The sequence below is a fragment of the Dendropsophus ebraccatus genome, chromosome 6, assembly GCF_027789765.1.
Source record: "Dendropsophus ebraccatus isolate aDenEbr1 chromosome 6, aDenEbr1.pat, whole genome shotgun sequence".
Classification (NCBI taxonomy): Eukaryota; Metazoa; Chordata; class Amphibia; order Anura; family Hylidae; genus Dendropsophus; species Dendropsophus ebraccatus.
Genome location: NC_091459.1, coordinates 86,713,867 through 86,726,419, shown reverse-complemented (window position 1 = coordinate 86,726,419; position 12,553 = coordinate 86,713,867).

Below are 12,553 nucleotides of genomic sequence, written 5' to 3'. Positions count from 1 at the left end.
ATTCTTTATCATGTGATTCCAGGTTTTATGTTGAAGAACTGGGGAAAAAACACTAATTTCCATATAGACATGACAATATTCCCCCCTATAGAAGCTTGTGGCAAAACACAAAAAATACACCATAGCAGAAAAATGCCATATGGGTGTTGTGTTTCGATTTTCCCCACTGACTAACATCTGGTCTCTGCGTTTTTGAACCTCCAAAATGCCATATGACATATTTCTGAAAACGCCTAGTCCGAGTCCAGCCATATAGTACATGAGAATATACCCCTCTCCTAGTTAGCCACCGGATAAAGGTTAACAAGACCTAAAGAGAATTAATGGAGCATTGTCCCCACTGTTTATTTAAGGGGGATATGTTTCCAACATTCTCATAACCACTGGGACCCCAACCAATCAGCTTGATATCCCCTATCCTGTGGATTTTGCAGGGGGAGTGTGTGTGTGGGGGCACAATACTCTGCCTTGCCCCTGATCCTGCCCACACACACACAAGAGCCACTGGGTTATGTATATATGATGTATATTTATGGTGGTGTCCGTGTTGCTATGATTGGTGTGACCCTGTCACTTGATAAAACCTTTTGCCAAGCCTTGTAGATGTAGGTATAAACCTTGTGATGCATGTTTTTTCTTCAAAATTTGAGTGTTCCTTTAATCCAGAGATATGCACATACAAGCAGGAGTTCCACCAGCCACCGCTCCATCCTACTTTTGCGCATTGTGCAGGTGATAGATCTGTGTAGCAGACAGATGTCCAGCTTTATGACTCTGCAATATGTGATGGACCCCCAACTCCCCCAAGTTAAACCAAAGAACGCAAAATAAAGACACAACACATTGTAATCAGGTGTCAAAGGGTCCCAATTTTATTTAAAATTACATGACACTGAAAATGGCAAACCCCCCGACTCATGAAGAGTCACCCACCAGCACTCAGGCGAGGAAAAACCCCCTGTGGGGGAAACCTCGAGGGAGCCATGGCTGGAGAGCTGCCCCTCCCCTGGGCTTAGAGGGTAATACCATACTATAAGTATAATAAACCGGATGTGAGAGAGATGAGGCTGCAATATCGGTCACCTTATTGATGGCTAGGCGGCTGTATCTCTTCTCCTTCACAGATCCAGGTCCCCTGCTAGAACCTCCAAATTTCATCAAGGGTGGGGGGCAGTAAATTAGTCAAGCTCAAGGTCCTCTGGCGCATTCAAGATGGCACTGATCAGGGTGCGGTGCATTGCTTTATGGAACCTTCTTTATGACATAAGCGCTTGTCATCACAGTGCATGGTTGCCATGGTTACTGCAGGTAAACACATCTGAAGCATTAACCCATTAATGACTGGCAATGTGCTTTACTGAAGAGGTCACTAAACACACTTGTGACCATGCAAATAGCCTATGGTTAGGCCACACTAAGAACACTAAATAATATGGTTGATGTGGCCCATAGCAACCAATCGCAGCTCAGCTTTCGTTTCTCAAATTACTCTGGTAAAATAAAAGCTGAACTGTGATTGGTTGCCATGCACAATTTAGACAGTCTAATCTGCCCATAGCAACCAATCAAAGCTCAGCTTTAATTTTATAAGAGCTTGTTAATATATGAAAGGTGATTGGTTGCTATAGGCGAATCAGATTGTGTTTTGTCTCTGGCAGGTTAATAAAGCTGCTCCATTGCTGTAAAAATTATGCTGTAAAATTATGATGATGATGATGATGATGATGATTGATGATGACTGAAAACACATGACATCAAGCTTCCCCATAATGCTTTGCAGTCAGCCCTTCCTCCATACCTCCCAACATTTTGGAGGGACACTTGTGGTTCACAGACATTTCTATACACAGTTTAGAAAACCACTGGTATACAGTTATATACGGCGGATTTGTTAACATGAATGAGACAGCTGACAATCTGATTTGTTGTATGTGGAAAGGGCAGCCAAAGAGTATTACTACATTTCCCAGGCTGTCATAGGAAATCGGTGAATACCCGATTAGTTGATCAATGGAGAAACTGCACTGACTGTACAAAAGGGGCTGTCAAATTGTTTAAAAGTAAAATAGTCCACAGTATTAAAGGGGTACTCCAGCAAAAAAATTATTTCAAATAAACTGGTGCCAGAAATTTGTACTTTACTTCTATCAAAAAAATCTCCAGTCTTCCAGTACTTATTAGCTGCTGTATGTTCATCAGAAAGTGGTTATTCTTTCCAGTCTGACACATTAATATCTGCTGCTAAAGTAAGTAACTGTCCAAAGTAAGTTCCTGGCATGGACAAAGGTGGAAGCAGAGAGCAATGTGTCAGACTGGAAAGAATACACCACTTCCTGCAGGACATACAGCAGCTGATAAGTACTGGAAGGCTTGAGGGGTTTTAGTAGAAATAAATTAAAAATCTATATAACTTTGTGACACCAGTTGATTTGAAAGATTTAGTTATTAGCTTGACATCCCCTATCCTATGGATTTTAGGGGGAGCACCAGCTTTGGCCCACCTGGGAATTTGATTCTTGGGGCCCACCATACCTTACACCAGATATAATAAGCACCAAACCTTTCACATTACTATAGTGACCTTGCACAGAGCTGTGTATGTGACCAGCGATGCTGGCTCACTACTAGTAACTCTTCAGTCTATGCGAACAGTATAACCCGCCACTTAAGTTTCTTGAAAGGAGAAGTCCCATGAAACTAACAAATCTCAGGTAGGCAGGGGGGTGCAGGAACATAATAAAGAAAGTATATTTGCCCATCTCTGTGCCCCCCAAGCTCTTCCTTAATATGCCCGCTCAGCCAATCACTGTCTGGGGATGGACACCGCTGCAGTTATTGAGCAGAATCTGTTTGAAAATGACTGAAAAACTTCCAGCAGCTGTGGGAGAGAGCGCGGTCCAGGGGCACAGGGACTGGTGAGTATAGTTTTTTATTATCTTCCCATACTCCACTGCCTGACTATCATTTGTTAGGAGACTTCTGTCAGCTGTAATTCGCATTCCAAACTGCTGACACTGTTAGATGCTGTTAGGTCAAGAAGACACATGGTACCTTACATATATTTGTCTGTGCTTCTATAGCATAGAAATTGTTTTTATTCTCTGGTAGAAAGAGTCAGACAGGGAGGCCTTCTGCCAGGGGCCCACCAAAGGGTAGGGCTCACCGGGGGATTCCCCTGTTCCCCTGTAGGCCAGTCCGAGCCTGGATGCAGCTGTGCTGGAATAAAACAAATAGCACTGTTGGACTATGGATGGTGAGTGCACAATTTATGGGCACCCCCCCCCCCCCAAAAAAAAAAAAAACAAAAAAAACAAACAAACCTAGAGTGCTTTTTTAATATGTGCAAATCACTACATAGCAATGCCACCTGTTCTTAGATTTGCATTGCACAATACAGCCAATAACTATTCCGTGAGCACTCTAAGGAATCAAAAAGGGGTCAGTCTTAAGAAGTGGTTTCTGTTACTCAGAGGGACTTTCAATTCATTTTGTACTCTCAGAAGTGAGGGAGAACAGGGGCTCACGCCAAGTATGCACTTTTATTATGGAACCAATTAACATACTCTTTTTTTTTTTTTTTTTTTTTAATTCTTTATTTATCAACATTTTCAGAAATTTTATATAAAACAAAAGTTCTGGTAACCGTGCATGGAAAATAGAACATCGGGCAGTGCAGATTGCAAAACCCGAAACACCATTGTTAGTTAAAGTAGTGTAACAATAAAACAAGTGACAGATCTTCAAAGCAAGAACTATAGGCTTCCATCTATCTTCGCCTCAGTTTACATAGCTTAGTATCCTAACAACATAATGTCCGAAGCCAGAACCAGTGAAGAAAAAGGGAGGCAAGGAGGACAGAAAAGAATCGAGACAAGGTAGAGGAACAGGGGAGGGGGGACACAAAAAAGGGGGGGGGGGGGGGAAAAAAAAAAAAAAAAAAAAAAAAAAAAAGGGGGGGGGGGGGGGAGGAATCAGGGAGGAAAGACGGATCCGGCCCGCCCCACGCCGGATGACCCTACAAAGCGAGCAGTCTTTTATAGTCATCTGTGCCCTCAAAGACCGTCCAAGCAGTCCATGGGGCCAGAGAGCGCCTAGATGTGTCTCGCAGGGACACCGTCAGCTCCTCCATACGCTGGATCTCAGCCACCTTCCGAATCCAGTGGCCAACGGAAGGGGGAGACGTGGATTTCCAATGTGCCGGTATACAGGCCCTAGCCGCATTTACCAAGAATCTGAGCAGGGACTTCTTATATGTTTTAATCGGGATTTCAGATAAGTGCAGGAGGTAAAAAGTTGGGTCATTAGGCGCCTGCAACCCCAACTTGTTGGTAATAATGTCATGGATGCTCTCCCAGAAGGGCCGCAACACCGGGCAGGACCAGAACACATGTAACAGGGTGCCTTCCCCCTCGCCACACCGCCAGCAGGCAGAAGGAGAATCTGGAAAGATTTTGTTCAGTGTAGACGGCACATAGTACCACCTAGCCAGGAGCTTAAAACCCGCCTCCTGGAATTTGCTGGCAATGGAAGATTTGTGGGTGAAGTGATAGATCCCGTCCAGTTGCTGGTCCGTCAGGGAGAGACCCAAATCCCCCTCCCACTTCTCAACATAGGGGGGCCGATACCCCTCCGGGGGTGCGGTTATCATGGAATAGAAAAGGGACAGAGAGTGGCGCAATGGTTGGGCGCCTGAGCAGGCATTTTCGAACGCTGTAAGCGTGCGGGCAAAACCCGCTGGTTCTGGTAAGGCCCTCAGGAAATGTGACAATTGTCGTACTCTCCAGTCTCCCAAAGGGACCGGTTCCCCAATGTCCAAGAGTTCCCGCGAGGAGAGCCACTGACCACGTTGGAGAAAGTCACGTGCCCTATGCTTCCCGGCCTGGAGCCACAATTTAAAGGGGCCTGCCGAACCCCCAGGGGCGAATTGTGGGTTTCCCAATATGGGGAAAAGAGGAGAAGGTCGGGGTGAAATGTCATCTTTTGGGAAGATAGTCTGACACCTAACCAGCGTCGGGCCTATGGTGGGGTGTCCCTTCAATTCTCCCAGATGCGATGGGTGAATCCAGGGGAGGGACGTCAGGGGAACAGTTGAGAAAGTTTGTTCTAGCCGCACCCACTGTTTAGAGGCCGTGTGGCAGTGCCAGTCCAGCACCCTTTGCAGAATAGAAGCCTCATAGTAACTTCTAATATCTGGTAGGCCTATGCCGCCCCTAGTTTTCCTAACATATAGGAGTGCCCGTGAGATCCTAGCCGCCCCCCCCGCCCATATGAATCTGGTTAAGTCCCTGGAGAGTAGGCCAAAGAAGCGGTTAGGGATTGTGATCGGCAGGGTCTGGATCAGGTAGAGAATCCTGGGCAGAACATTCATCTTATAGATGGTACATCTGCCAAACCACGTATATAGGCCTCCGGACCATCTCCTCAGGTCCGCCTGTATAGTATTATGGAGTTTCAAAAAATTACGAGGATACAGCTCCGCTAGGTCTCTGGTGATCCAGACCCCCAAATACTTAATTGCACTGGAGGACCAGCGGAATGGGAAGGAGCCCGCAAGAGCAGACTGCAGCTCCATTGGCAACGAAACATTAAGGGCCTCTGACTTCTGAAGGTTTATCTTTAGATTCGCCAGCCGTGAGAAGGTGTTCAGCTCTGCCATGAGATTCGGGAGGGTCACACGGGGGGAAGAGATAAAAAAAAGCATATCGTCTGCATACGCCGCTAGTTTGACCGGGTTGGCTCCGAAGGACAGGCCCTTGATGTCTGGGTTTGCTCTAATCTTCCTCAGGAGGGGTTCCAAAGAAAGCACAAAGATCAATGGGGACAACGGGCAGCCTTGGCGCGTGCCGTTCGTAATGGGAAAAGGGGATGAGAGGACCCCATTGACCTTTGCCGCCGCTGCCGGCAAAGAGTAGAGCGAGGAGATCCATGACATCATAGCCGGGCCTAGCCCAATATGTTTTAGGGTCGCAAAAAGAAATGGCCAGCCAACCCGGTCAAACGCTTTCTCCGCGTCAGTCGAGAGCAGACACAGGGGAGTTTTAGTGGATTGGGCCAAGTGAATTGCATTTATGACTTTGGTGGTGTTGTCTCTGGCCTCCCGGGCTTGAATAAAGCCGACTTGGTCATCATGGATTATGTCCGGAAGCTCAACAGTCAGACGGGAGGCCAGAACTTTAGAAAAAAGCTTTAAGTCAACATTTAACAACGAAATAGGCCGGTAACTTGGGCAGGCAGAGGGGTCTTTCCCCTCCTTGTGAATCACTGTGATATGGGCGAATGACATATCTGATGGCAGAGCCGAACCCTCCGTGACTGAGTTAAGGGCCAACGCCAAGGGCTTTAAGAGGAGGTCTGCGTATTTTTTATAATAAGAGGCCGGCAGACCATCCGGGCCTGGGGCCTTAGAAGGTTGCATCGTCTCCAGTGCTGCCACAAGCTCCTCCCTTGCAATGGGTCTCTCGAGCGCGTCAATCACCTCCGGTGAAAAGCGGGGCAGCCCCGACTCCACTAGATAGCTGCTCGCGCTTTCCGCGCTATCTTGTCCACCAGGGGGCAGGTTGTACAATTTGCGATAGAATGCCGCAAACTCAGCTGCAATGTCAATTGGGTCAGTGGCTTTAGTGCCATCTCTCCTTGTGATGACCGGGACAAAAGCCCGGAGTCTCTGCTCTCGCAGCGATCTTGCCAGCATTCTACTACATTTGTTACCAAATTCATAGTAGTACCTCCTCCCCTTGGTCAGAAGAAACTGCGTTTTAAAGTTTAGCTTGTCTTTTAACTTTTTTCTGGCCAGGATCAGGTCCGCCAGGGTCTCCGGATCATGGGTCCTCTTATGTGCCCTCTCCAAGGACTCAACCAGCGCTATGTGTTTAGCTATCTCCCCCGCCCTCTCCTTCTTAAGTCTAGCCCCATGTTTAATAAAAGCGCCCCGGATGACACACTTATGGGCTGCCCATATTGACAAGGGGGAAGTGTCTTCGGGAAGATTCTCCTGAAAATAATGGGTGAGGGTCGACTGTATGTCCGTTGCTACCCCCACGTCTTGGAGGAGGGATTCATTGAGTTTCCACTGCCAGTGGCGGGGGAGAGACATTGTGGACACTATGTCCAGTCGCACCATGCCGTGATCCGCATAGGTGATGGGGTCTATTGTCACGGAACGTATCTGAGGGAGGTCGGCGTGTCGGATAAAAAAATAGTCAAGTCTTGAATATGCATCATGAATGGAAGAGTAGAACGAGTAATCTCTAACGTCCGGGTGGGCCGCCCGCCAAGCATCCATCAACTGGTGTGCGTGCAAAAGTCTGGTTACTTTTTTCAGGTATGCACCCGGGAGGGAGGATACTCCCCTGGAGGCATCCAATCTAGGATCTAAAGCTAGATTAAAGTCTCCCCCCAACACCACTGTCCCCTCTGCGAATTCTTCTAATCTGGCCAATATTGGGTCCAGCGACTGCAGCTGTCTAGCATTAGGGAGATAGACATTGGCCAGGGTATACAGTCTGCCCGCCAGTCTCCCTTGGACAAAAAGGAACCTACCAGAGTCATCTTTCAGCATCTTCACAAATTCCCAGGGGACCGATCTAGAAATAAAGATGCTAACCCCCCTGGACTTAGAGCCTGTATAGCAGCCATGGCAAATGTCTGGGTACCTGGGTGATCGGAAGGAGGGGACAGCGTCCGCACGAAAGTGCGTTTCTTGGATGAAGGCAACCTGGATCCTCTTGCTCCACAACAGCCGGAACAAAGAGGAGCGCTTCTCAGGTGTGTTGAGGCCATTCACATTCAGTGTCGAGAACGTGAGCAGATCCGGTCCGGGCATCCTGTAGGAAAGAGGGGGGAGGAGAACAAACACAAAACAACAAACAAAACAAAACAAAAAAAAAAAAAAAAAAAAAAAAAAGGGGTGGGGGGGTGGGGGCGCGGGGTCAGGGGTATGGAGTGTTAGGCAAGAGGGGGAGCACTCACGAACAGCAGGGACCTAGGTGTGGGGGAGGGTATCAGAGGGTAAGACACGAAAGGAAGACAGAAGAGGAACAGAGAGAGAGGGAAAGAGAAACTAGTGTAAAACACTAATTGCCAAGCCCAGCTAGTCTGGGATTGGTAACCAATCAAACCAATACTACAACACCCCAGGAGGAGCTGCGCACAACACCCCCTAGGGAGAAACTATGGGGGGAAGTGGGAGAACTAGCAGGAGACTACATCCACGGCTAAATCCCCCCAACGATCCTAAATGAAAAAACATCAGATTAATACCATAACTGGAATGCAACCCAAACTAATAATATGACAGCGGCCAAGGGGCCCCCAGAGAATGTTCTGAACCCAGTTCAAAGAAGGTGGCCTCCATCCATCAGATAAGGCCAAAGAGTTCCATAAGGCCAGACCGGGAACATCTCTCTATGGGGCACGGGACTTGCTCCACAGGAGTCGACTATCAGGCAGACCCAACAGGAGCGTCAGGGGGGCTCCTCTCATTTCGCCCCGCGGGACGAGTCTTCCTTTGTGGCAGTGGCGCCGGGGTAGAAGGCGGCAGGGGATAGTCCAGCCAGTCCGGGAGCGTCAGGGAGGGTAGCTCCAAGAACAATGCCAGATCCTTAACTTGATGGGGGGAAGTCAGGTAAAAGGTGGCATCCTGGCGCTTAATTATGACGTGAAAGGGGTGACCCCATCTATAGGAGGCACCCGCTGCTTGTATCTTGGACAGTAACGGTTTGAGCATTCTCCGCATTGCCAAGGTACGTCTTGACACATCCGGCAGTAGTTGGACACGGGTATCCCGGAACGGAACCGGCCCCATCTGCCACGCCTTTTGTAGAATCGCCTCCCTTTCCCTGAAGAAATGTATCCTACAGAGGACATCTTTCGGATCCAGGCGTCCGGGGACTCGCGGGCCAGCAATTCTGTGGACCCTGTCTATATTGATCTCAGAGTCCACCGGTCTAGACAGTACTGTGTTGAATATAGTGGTTACAGCCAGAGGCAAGTCCTTTGCAGTCACTGAGTCCGGGATACCCCGTAGCTTCACATTGTTACGCCTCCCCCTATTTTCCTGGTCATCAAGTTGAAGTAGGAGGGTGCGATTAATAGTCTGCTGGACCTTTAAGGTATCTTCAATCGTCGAAATACGTTTGTCCATGGAGTCAAAATGCTTCTCTTGGACCGTAACACGCTGCGAGATAGAACCCAGTTCAAATTTTAGGTCTTTGAGGACTTTCTCGTGCCGGGCCTCCACCTGTTGGATCATTACTGACAGATCTTTTTTAGTAGGCAGTTCCGTCAGAAGAGAGAAAAGGTGTTCAATCTTCATCTTTTTCCCTTTAGGGGGCCGAGCAGATCGCCCTGAGTTGGAGTCAGAGTCACTGTAAGAGCGGTCTGGGGACTGCGCCTGGAAGACCTCTGGTGTACAGGGGAAGGAGTCCGTGCCAAAACTGTCCACACCCTCCCACATGTGCATGGGTAGCTGTATCTGCGTGACTGAGTGGGTGTGCTGAGGTGACACAGTAGCTGCCTGAGGAGATCCAAGCTGAGCTATGTTTGCTGTGACACCTGTTCGCGCGGCAAGGCTGGGATGTGCCTGGTCCATGGTAGAGGAATTAACCCCTGCTGGGCTGCACTGCTGCGGCAGAGAGCTGTGAGCGGTGTGCTGCACGGGATTGGCCATCTGTGACCAGGGCACTGCTGGTGTGCGGTTCTGCTGCGGCACACCCGAGGGTACTGCCCCCATTTGTGTGGCGGAAGCCTGCTGCATACCTGGCACCTCACCAGGGCACGGATCCGAGGCCTTCTGGGTTGTGGCTGAGGTGTCGTTTCCCTCCTGAGGAGCTAGGGCTGCCCCCTCTCCCCCCTGAGCCCCCCGATCATCCGACCGGGATCCCGCTGCCGATGGGGGAAAGTCAATAGTCTGGTCAGCTGCCGGGGAGGAGGAGGGGGCCGGTTCCCCCCGCTGCCGTGCCGCCGGAAGCGGGTCCATGTGTAGCCGCACGGGAGGCGAGGAGGAGAGAGAGACACCCGCTCGTACCTTCTCCGGTGCACCCGAGGCCCGGTCCGGTGAGGGTGTCTGTGGTGAGGCGGCGCAGCGCTGCGCCAGCTGTGTCTGTGTGGCCTCGCTGTTCTTGTCAGCTGCACGAGTCGGCGCCATCTTGGGACCACAGGCCGCGGCAGCAGCGGGTCCCGAGGGGAGCAGGAAACGGGAAATTGAGGTGCGAGGCGAAGTTCTCGGGCGCCTCGATCTTCTCAGCATACCGTCTGGGCTCTCTGGGGTCAGTTTTAGAAAGGTGGGTTGCCGTAGGATCGCTGTGGGGACTGTGTAGCGCCGGAGCTCTATCTACACACGTCTGCCCTGCTCCATGTCCAGGCCACGCCCCCCCAATTAACATACTCTTAATCAATGTTTAATACTGTATTATTATATAGATGCATTTTTTATAGATACCCTCAGGGTGGAAATGTTCATGAAGATCATTGTATACAGTCAGCTGTGACCTTCAGCCCATGTGACTTAAATTTCCTGGAATTCAGTCAGCAGAGGTCATGGAGGGATCAGAAATCCAACCACATCGTACAGGGCTCGTACAGGGCTCTTACAGGGCTCAGCGCAGTCACATGACCTTTCGGTAAATCATGGGGAGCTAGCGGGATTCTATATCAAGACTCCATGTCACTATGAGCCTCCCACAGAATAAAGGAAACAGCTTATACTGCCAGGACTTCATGGAAAACAATGTTGATGCTATAAACAAGCCCTGAAGTGGAAAGCTGTTTTTGATATTTGCTGTTTTTCTCTAAGTTCATGACTTCCCGGGCCAAAACCACAGAACCATTAAGATGCTTTAGAAACTAGATAAGCCAGTCGCACAAGTACAGTTCCAGCCGAACAACAATTATCAGCATTCTCAGAAAACTAGTCACTGCACAATGTTTCTATGGGTTTCTCAATTGTTTCTATGCCAGTGCTCTTCTGTACCGTACATGATTAAACAAATATTTCTCACATCGTTGTCCCATAAGACGCATGTAACCTGCTGTTAGATGTTACTATGGCATGTGGGACGCTGAGGATGAAGGTAGTTTTCTTACCTTGATCCTCAGCACCATTTACAGTAAACTCAGAGTTTATTCCCTATGCAAATGAGGCGGTTTGGTCCACTTGGGGAAGGACTACTATCCTTAGTGCACTGATCCACCCAGGTTGGACCACCTCTCCCAATATTGGGGCAGAGCGCTGGATAAATATTAATTCACTGAGGGTGGTATCCAAACACCAAACCACCTCCTTTGCATAGGAAATAAACTACAAAAAAATACTGAAAACAGCACTGAGGATCACGGAAAGTACCTTCCTACTCAGCACCCCGTATACTATAAGGATATAATGCTTATATAGATGCTTCTAACCTGCTGTTAGTTTCCCTTTAATGCATGTAAATGTAGTATCAGGGGGTATCCTCTCTATTACTCAGAGGAGAGAGCATTTGGACCATTCATTTGTATAGGCACCACTCAAGTGTAGCTATTAGGGCGGCAGCCTCAGGCCCACTTCCAATGATGGTGCCCAATCACTGCGTGCAAGGGTTAGGAGGTTAAAGGGGTAGTGCGGTGTTTAACATTTATTCACTAAATATCACACATTACAAAGTTATACAACTTTGTAATGTGTGTTATTTAAGTAAATGGCCCACTTCCTGTTCCCCCCACCCCGGAAGTGTGGTGAAGTCTACTTACTCAATTGCTGTTGAGCCGGTTCGCCATTTTAGGTCAATGACGTCCTCTTTGTGAGGCCAGGCCAGACCGCTCCAGCCGCCCCTTATGCCGGCCCCCTTCTGCCGTGTCATCAGCTGCTCAGCCGCTGAGCAGTATACTTTCTCAACTGCTGTTGACCCCAACTCAAATGGGGTCGACAGCAATTGAGTAAGTATACTGCACTACAGTTCTGGGGGGGGACACACGATGAAGGGAGCCATTCACTTAAATAACTGTTGTATAACTTTGTAATGTGTGTTATTTAGTGAATTGATATTAAACACCACACTACCCTTTTAATAAAATTAATTGAACAAAACTGGGGTGGCTGCTGCGGCTCAGCTCCACCTCTGTGACACTACAGCTGGTAACGAAAAGGACAATTTTAAAATATTACAAGCTACATTATGTCTTAATCTCCAGTCACCTTTAGAGCTGCACTCGCTATTCTGCTTTTACATTCTGTCTTATCCTCCAGGGCTGCACTTACTGTTCTGCTGTTACATCTTATCCTCCAGTCACCTCCAGAGTTGCACTAACTATTCTACTGGGTGCTCTATCTATATATGCAATGTACATTTTCACCTCTGCCGCAGCTTAAGCTGAATATATGTTTATCATTAACCCCGTTATGAACTGCGCCAATGCCTCCCAATAAACTGTCACTGCCCCCAAGATAAATTGTGCCACTGTCCCTCTAAATCAGTGGCTCAACAGCTGTTGCATGATGGAAGTTGTAGTTTTGCAGCAACTGGAGAGTGAGTCACTTGTTGGAGAACACTGCACTAAATAAACTCCCCTCCTGAAT